Source organism: Beta vulgaris, chromosome 2, assembly GCF_026745355.1.
Source record: "Beta vulgaris subsp. vulgaris cultivar EL10 chromosome 2, EL10.2, whole genome shotgun sequence".
Classification (NCBI taxonomy): domain Eukaryota; kingdom Viridiplantae; phylum Streptophyta; class Magnoliopsida; order Caryophyllales; family Amaranthaceae; genus Beta; species Beta vulgaris.
This window is the reverse complement of record NC_079203.1, coordinates 17792319-17801391: the sequence shown is the minus strand read 5'-3', so window position 1 is coordinate 17801391 and position 9073 is coordinate 17792319.

Sequence of the window (9073 nt, the reverse complement as noted above, 5' to 3'; positions counted from 1 at the left end):
CCAAAATTCACTGGCTCTACGCTCCGCAACCCTTACTCTAGAGAAGGAATGCAAGACCTTGCAAGAGAAGTTAGAGAGGTCCACTTCAGCTCTAACGGCGGCAGAAAAGAAGGTTTCGGAGCTTTTTGCTGAACTGGCCAAGGAGAAGAAACTGAACGTCGACCAGGCAGCTGACATGGCGTCACTGAAAGAGAAGACGGACGCCACAGTGGCGAACTTTCGCAAGAAACTGGTTGACACCGCTAGCCGCTACACTTGGAAGACCAAGGCCAGGCTTATGAAGCAGTTCATGGAAGGGCAGACGTCGTCATGGACCCTAGAGGCGGACGTCAGGCAGTTCTTGGAGGTGTTTGGGACTCCTGATGATCTGCTCCCCGACGGCGTCGACACTATCGACACCATGGCGACTGCTGATTCCGGTGTCAACAACGAGGCCACCGACGCCACTTAATTTCTCTTCAATTTCTACAAGGTGTCGTGACACATGTAATAAGTAATTAGTTATGTAATATACTTTGGAGGTGCTGTGTCACCGAATTTGGATGCTTTTGGTTTAATCTGTGTGATGGTGTTCGAAACTTTAGTTTTTGGCTTGCATGTTTTTCTTTCCTTTTGTCACAATATGACTTGACAATTTATTTTCCGTTATATTATGTTTTGTTTGCCATGAATGCTTTTTACGTATGTAAATGTATGTGTATGCGAGTGTACATGTATATAAATGTATGCGTATGTAAGGTACCTTTTTGTGTAGACCTTGTGACGTTTTTGCTGCAATGAAGGGCTGACGCCACTTCTAGCTAAACGCATTGGTCAGTTGACGTTGTAACTATAGAAGTTGCAATGGCTCGTTTGACGGCATAGGGCATCCGTCGTATAAATGTACTAAGAGATATGTCTGTTTCCCATGTGTTGTCGTCGAACAGCCATGAGAGTGGTGTGACTAGGAATCCTGATGCCAGGTGTAGTTATTCTTGTCTGTGTGATAAAGGGACCTACAAGATTATCAATACACCTCAAGTACTGACGTCAGTAAGGCATAAAAAATGACGCGAACTTAAAGTCAAATGAAACAATGATACCACAAGTTAAACATGACATTACCTAATTTCACTAATTTTGGCATAATTCTATTGAGGCGTCAATCAAAAGTAATAACGCTTAAGATGGACGGCGTTCCAACTCGGGATTTACTAACCCTCCTTGGTGCATAAACGGTAAGCATCGTTACCTACTACCTTTTGAATTCGATACAGACCTTCCCATGCCGGCGCCAATTATCCTGCATTGAGCTCTTTAGTATTCTGAAAGACTTCTCTCAAGACCCAGTCTCCAATGTTGAACGTTTTGGATTTGACATTTTTATTGAAGCTCTTGGCCACTATCTGCTGTTGGGACGCCATGCGAACAAGTGCTGCTTCTCTCAACTCTTCACTAGTAACGATGTCGTGTCTTAATTCTTCTTCGTTTCGCTCTAGCATCAGTAACCCGTACCGTGAAGTCGGGATATTCACCTCACGAGGAAGAACAGCTTCACACCCATATACAAAGGAGAGAGGGGTTTACCCCGTCGCCGTTCTGGGGGAGGTCCTATTCACCCAGAGAATTGATGGGAGTTCTTCTGCCCACTTACCTTTGGCCGCCTTGAGGCGTCTTTTGATGACTTTGATGATTGACTTATTACTTGATTCGGCTTACCCATTTCTTTGCGGATATCTAAGCATCGCAGTGCTAAGTTGTATGTTCCATTTGGCCAAGAAGTTTCGCGTAGGGGTGCTAATGAATTGGGAGCCATTGTCACAAATGATTTCAGAGGGGACGCCAAACCTGCAAATGATGTTACGTCACATAAACGTAATAACCTCTTTATCGCGTACCTGAGTAAACGAGTCAGCTTCGATCCATTTGGAGAAGTAATCCGTTACCGCCAACATGAACACATTTTGGCCTGGTGCCTGGGAAAGTTTCCCGACGATGTCCATACCCCACCTCATGAAAGGCCAGGGGGTAATAGTAGGGTGCAACTTTTCTGCTGGTTTATGTGACATGGCGGCGTGTTACTGGCAAGCATCGCATTTCTTAGCATACTCGCTAGCGTCATAACGTAACGTCGGCCAATAATATCCCATGCGTAAGGTGCTGTTGGAGAGGTTACATCCTCCTGAATGATTGCCGCAACATCTGGCTTACAACTCTTGAAACACTTGTTGGCGTTCATCACCATCAAGGCATCTCAGGTATGGTCCTGCAATGGACTTATGAAAAAGGATACCGTCAAGTAGAACGTACATTGAAGATCTAAAATGTACCTTTCGAGCTTGTAGCCTATCTTCAGGAAGGGTGCCGTCTTTAAGGTATTGGATGATCGGCGTCTGCCAACTTACTGATGGTGTCGCAATATCGTTGACGTCACTAACTCCGCTTGGTTTATCAATTACAGGTGATGACTGATGTACTATAGGTATGCTTTTAAATCCTGACTTTCTCATAGCTGACCCAATGTTTGCCAGTGCATCTGCCTATGTATTTTGATCCCTGGGGATTTGAAAGATGTCGTCATTTATGAATCCTTGGCGGCGAATTCCCCTTTAATTTGACCGACGATCAATAATGAGTCGTTGTAGGCTTCTACTTCGGTGGGGTTTAGATCCTTGGCCAACGTCAGCCCAGCTAGCAATGCTTCATACTCAGCTTCGTTGTTGGTGGCTTTAAGGTCGCAACTGATAGCTCGGGCTATAATGTCCCCTTGTGGCGACTTTAGCAATATTCCTAGCCCAGCGCCACGAAAATTGGAGGATCCATCTACATGTAAGATCCACTTATTGTTAATTGTATTAACTTCAAGCATACTTACCTCAGTATGTGCCATTACTTCCAATCGGCCACAAAGTCTGCTAATGCTTGCGACTTTATAGCTGTCAGTGGCTGGTACGAAATGTCATAACTGCTGAGGGTGATTACCCATTTACTCATTCTTCCCATCAATTCTGGACGTCTTAAAATGGACTTAACAGGATATTTAGTTTTGACGTGGATAGAATGTGCTTCAAAGTAATGTTTCAATTTTTTGGACGCCGTCACTATTACTAGGACAAGCTTTTCCAAGGAAGAATACCTGGTTTCAGCCTAGACCAAAGATTTATTTACATAGTATACTGACAGCTGTCCTTTTTGTCCTTCTTGTCCTTCTCTGGCAAAAACGACACTTATCGAAGATTCACTGACGGCGACATACAGTTGTAACGGCTCATCTACTGACGGCTTGGACAACAATGGTGGTGTCCTCAGATATTGCTTGAGGTTCTGGAGAGCTTGCTCATGTTCGTCGGTCCATTCAAATCCTTTGTTCTTCTTTAGGACATCATAGAGCAGCCGACATTTGTCAGAAGATTTAGAGATGAATCGATTCAATGCGGCGACACATCCGGTGAGCTTCTGCACTCCTTTCAAATTCTGTGGTGACTGGATGTTAAGGATGGCTTTGATTTGGTCTGGGCTAGCTTCAATGCCGCGTTGGGTGATTATGTATCCCTAGAATTTACCTGCAGACACTCCAAAAGGAACATATCGTAGGGTTTAATTTCATGCCATACCTTCGGATGACGTCAAATGATTGTTGCAAATGTGATACGTGATCGTTCATGGTTTTCGACTTGACCAGCATGTCATCTATGTAAACCTCCATGCTGTCCCCTATCTGGTCTTTGAACATTGTGTTGACTAGGCGTTCATAAGTTGCACCGACGTTCTTCAATTCGAACAGCATGACCTTATAGCAATAGATACCACGGTCGATGACGAACAATGTTTTCTCTTGATCTTCTAGATGCATGAGTATTTGATTGTATCCCGAGAAGGCTTCCATGAACGTCAATAGCTCATGTCCTGCAGTGGCGTCTACTAACGCGTCGATGTGAGGTAGAGGGAATGGGTCTTTCGGGCAAGCTTTATTGAAATCAGTAAAGTCTATGCAGACCCTCCACTTGCCGTTCTTTTTTCCTATAACAACGACGTTAGCTAACCAATCAGGGTATTTTAATTCCCTTACCTTAGCTTACCGGTGTCGATCAATTTCTGAACCTCGTCGTTGATGATTTGGCTTCGCTCGGGGTCGAATTTACGTCTTTTTTGCTTGACGGGTTTGTAGTTAGGCTCAATGTTAAGTTTGTGCGTGATCACGTCGGGATCTATTCCTGTGACATCTTCATGTGACCATGCAAAACAGTCAGCGATAGCCGTTAGAAACTCAATTACCTGCTGTCGGACGTTGGGAGATAGTGCTTCCCCTATCTTGACGGTTTGGTCGGGCTTGCTTGGATCTAGTATGAGTTCATCTAATTGTTGTTCGTCGAAGTCTTGCTCTCCCAACGTCTGCATCTGTAATTGCCATGCCTCCGATTTCCTCGGTTTGAGAGAAGTTTTGTAGCATTCCCTTGCAATTCGTCTGTCCCCTTTGATCTCTTATACCCCCCACATTGTGACGACAGGACAACCTTCATGCTATAGATCCAGGGCCTGCCTATAATGACATTATAAGAAGAAGGACAGTCAATGACATAAAATTTAGTTGGCATGGTAACTCCCTCGGCGAAAGTAGGCAGCGTCACTTCTCCCATGGTATGTTTGGACTCTCCGCTGAATCCAACAAGGACAATGGACTTTCTGATGACGTCTCGCTCGCGAGTCGGCTCGCGTCGAGGACCCAGCAGTCGCTGGCTCTCCTCTTCTCCCTCTTGGCCATAACGCCTCGGCTGCTGGGCGCCCAGCGTCTCCTACCTCGCCCTCTGCCGAGCCTCGGCTCGCTGGGCTATCCCCCCCATCCTCCGCGTCTGTCGCTCCTCGTTCCCCTACGTCTGCTGGCTCACGTCCGAGTGTCGTCGTGGCTGGTATGCCCTCCCCCTCCCATGTTTGTTCCACTTCACCCACTTCCTCTCATGTTCTGGGTAGTGTCAGTAATCGTCATACTATGGTCACTCGCCTTAAAGATGGTGTGTCTAAGCCCCGTGTCTTAATGAACTTAAACACTGAAATTGTAGAGTCTGAACCTACTAATTTTAAACAAGCTTCTAAAGACTCACGTTAGCGTCAAGCTATGTTAGATGAATATAATGATTTGATTAAAAATGACACATGGGAGTTGGTAACTCGCAACTATGATAAGAATTTACTTGGTTGTAAGTGGGTTTACAGGATTAAATATCATTCTGATGAATCTGTGGAGCGGTTCAAAGCCAGACTTGTTGTTTTTGGCAATCACCAGCAGGCAGGTATTGATTACTTTGAAACCTTTAGTCCTGTTGTTAAACCTACTACTGTTCGCTTGGTTCTTACTATTGTTGTTTCTCTAAAATGGTCTATTCGTCAGTTAGATGTCAAAAATGCGTTTCTTCATGGTTTTCTCAATGAAGAGGTTTATATGCGTCAACCTCCGGGTTTTATTCATCCATCTAAGCCTACTCATATTTGTCGTCTCCGTAAGTCCATTTATGGTTTGAAACAGGCTCCTAGAGCTTGGTTCTCCAGGTTTAGCAACTTTCTTTTATCTATTGGTTTCAAGTGCAGCAGTTGTGACACTTCTATGTTCACTCTCAAATACCGTGGTCATCTCATTATTATTCTGTTATATGCTGATGACATTGTCCTCACTGGTAGTAGTCCTCCTCTTGTTGCCAAATTCATTTCTGTCCTTTCTTCTCAATTTGCTATGAAGGATTTAGGGGATCTTCATTATTCTTAGGTGTGCAGGTTGTGGGTACTCCCTCTGGTTTATTTTTGTCTCAAAATAAGTATGTTTCTGATTTACTTCGTAAATTCCATCTGCATATGTTAAACCAGTTACCACTCCTGTTGTCTCTAGAGTAACATTGTCTCTGCTTGATGGAGAACTTCTTGCTGATCCCACATATTATCGTAGTATGGTTGGTGCATTGCAGTACTTAACTATGACTCTCCTGATATTGCTTATGCTGTTAATATGGTGTCTCAGTTTATGCATGCTCCTCGTACTACTCACCTTCATGCTGTGAAAAGAATTTTCAGATATCTGCAGGGCACTCTGGATTATGGCCTTTATTTATATAGCAGCAGTTCTCCTACTATTGTTATTGCCAATTTAGATGCAGATTGGGCAGGATGCCCTGACACAAGGCGTTCTACTACTGGCTATGTTGTTTTTCTTGGGAAGAATTTAATTTCCTTGCGTTCTAAAAAGCAACCTACTGTCTCCAAATCCTCCACTGAAGCTGAATACAGAGCCATTGCCTACACAGCTGCAGAAACTATTTGGCTCAAGCAACTTCTTGCTGACATTGGCCATTTTCTACGTCGTCCTGTGATTGTCTATTGCGACAATGTCTCTGTTACTTATCTCACTGCTAATCCAGTTCATCATGATTGTAGCAAACATATCGACGTTGACTATCACTTTGTTCGAGAAATGGTTGCCAAAGGAGGTCTTACTGTTCGACATGTTCCTACACAGTCTCAGGTTGCAGACATTTTTACTAAAGGCCTATCTACTGATTTGTTTACTAAACATCGTATCAATCTATCTGTTGTTTGACCTCGTAAAGATTGAGGGGGTGTATTGGATAATATTATATGTAAAGGGATAATATTATATTGTAAAGGGTAGAATGGTACTTTCATAGTTATAGGTCTGTATTGTAAACACTATATATATTGAATGCCAGGTTAACCTACAACAGGTTAACACACAATTATTCCCACACTTGTACAGGTTGTTTGGTCGTCCTCTTTTGTAATTTGAGGGTTAGTTAAAGATGGGAAATAGCTTCACGGTGGTGTTGTCGTATATATATCCATTCTCCAAGATCTCAATTCAAATCTGGGCTAAAAGATTGAATTCATCTCAAATCTAAACTAAAAAGATATGAGTTATCTTCATTAACTAAAAGATAGATTTTTGTCCCAAGTCTTGGTTGCATAAGAAGAGGAATAAGTCAATGCAAGCTACGTGAGGTTATTTCCAAACAAAAAGAAAAAAAAGAAATCCAAAAGTTAGTATCTGATTATCTTAAAGCAGAGATGACTCAGGCGCATGGTCAAAATGGGAGTGAAAAATACACTATGTAGTTGTTATATTTTATCATCATTATTATTTAGTGATAATGATAATAAAACGTAAACTGAACGGTGGAAATAAAATGAGGATTCCATTATGTGAATTAATGGGTCAAAAAGAAGAAGCAAGACTCATTGGTTCATAAAACAGTATGACGAAAAAAAAAAAAGCATTTGAGACTCGATCACGACGAAACACTCAAATACGTGTACGTAATCAAGTCTCGAGGGGGCAATTTGTAGACACAAAAAACTTACAATATGTCACGTCATCAAATTTCATTTAATCCATTAAAGTCAACCATTAACGTAAATGATATTAATTATTTCAGACTTATAATTAAGTTTGGACCGTTTTAATTATTAGTCATTTATTGGTTGGATTAAAGCCTAATAACAATATAGGCTATCTGGATAAATGATGGCTATGAGGCCCATGGTGGCTACTCATTAAAACCTAAACCCTAGAAAGCTCTATAAATAGAGCTCTCCAGTCTAATCTGAAGGAGGTTCAGGAAAAACCAAAGGAGAGAAACCAAAGGGAGAAACCAGAGAGAAAAACCAAAAGGTCAGAAAGACAAAAGGCAGAGCTATTCCAGAGTACACAAAAATTCTCTGAAACTCAACAAGCTACATCAAATTCTTTTTACCTAGAAGAAGAACAACAATCATCAAAAATCAACGTGTCGTTCTATTCTAAAGAAAAAGACTTGAAGAGATCAAGCCCCGTAGCCCTCATTCAATAAACCAAAAGAAGACTTGAAGAGATCAAGCTTGGAGGCCCTCATTCAAGAAACCAAAAGAAGACTTAAAGAGATCAAGCCTGAAGGCCCTCATTCAAGGTGAATTTCGTATTTCGAATGTCTCAAGCCAAGTTCGTAATACAACAAGTCAAATTATTGTGGAGATCGAATCAGAGGATCAAATTAGAGATTGTACCCTAAAATTCAAATAGATAAAATTTCTTATTTTGTTACATGTATCTTGACTTTGTTTTGCAGACTTAGCTAACATTTGTGTTTACAGAGACAAATTTGGAAAATGAGTGTTGATTGAGAAAACCAAAACACATAACCGAGAAAAAAAGGAAGAAGAGAGCAAATGAAGAAATGGGATCAAATAAAAGAAACAACTTACAAAAACCTATCCAAAAAAAGAGACGAAATGAGAAATGGGTATGGAATAAGATGATGAAAAAAAAACGCGAAAAAATTAGGAAAAACCCCTTATAATTGCCCGATTTTTGAAATTACCTACTATGTTTTTATTTTTATTTTAAATTTTACTTCCTGAACTTTGGCTCCGTTAATGAAATTGCAATGATTAGAAGGTGCACCACGGTGTACCTTGCTAGGTGCACCAGGGGTTTATTAGAATTGATTATTACTTCAAAATAAATTGTTATTTTAATATATAACACATGTCTTTTTGCATAATGCTAATACTTCTTCTAAAATGTTAAACATCATTTTTTTTATTATACATAAAATGCTATTAGAATTTTTTATTGTTCTAAAATAGATTGTTATTTTAATATATAACACATGTTCTTTTGCACAATGCTAATAGTTCTTTTTAAATGTTAAACATAATTTTTTATTATGCAGTACATGCTATTAGGGATTTTTATTGTTTTAAAATGGATTGTTATTTTAACGTATACACACATGTTCTTTTGGACAATGTTAATAATTCTTTTTATATGTTAAGCATAATTTTTTATTTCGTATTATATAGTATATGCTATTACTATTGTTTGTTATAAAATAGATTGTTATTTTAACATATACACACATGTTCTTTTGCACAATACTAATAGTTCTTTTTATATGTTAAGCATCATTTTTTATTATATAATACATGCTATTACAAGTGTTCTTTTAAAATGGATTGTTATTTTAATATATATGACATGTTCTTTTGCACAATACTAATAGTTCCTTTGCACAATACTAATAGTTAAAAATAGTTTAAGGATAAGGTGTACCTT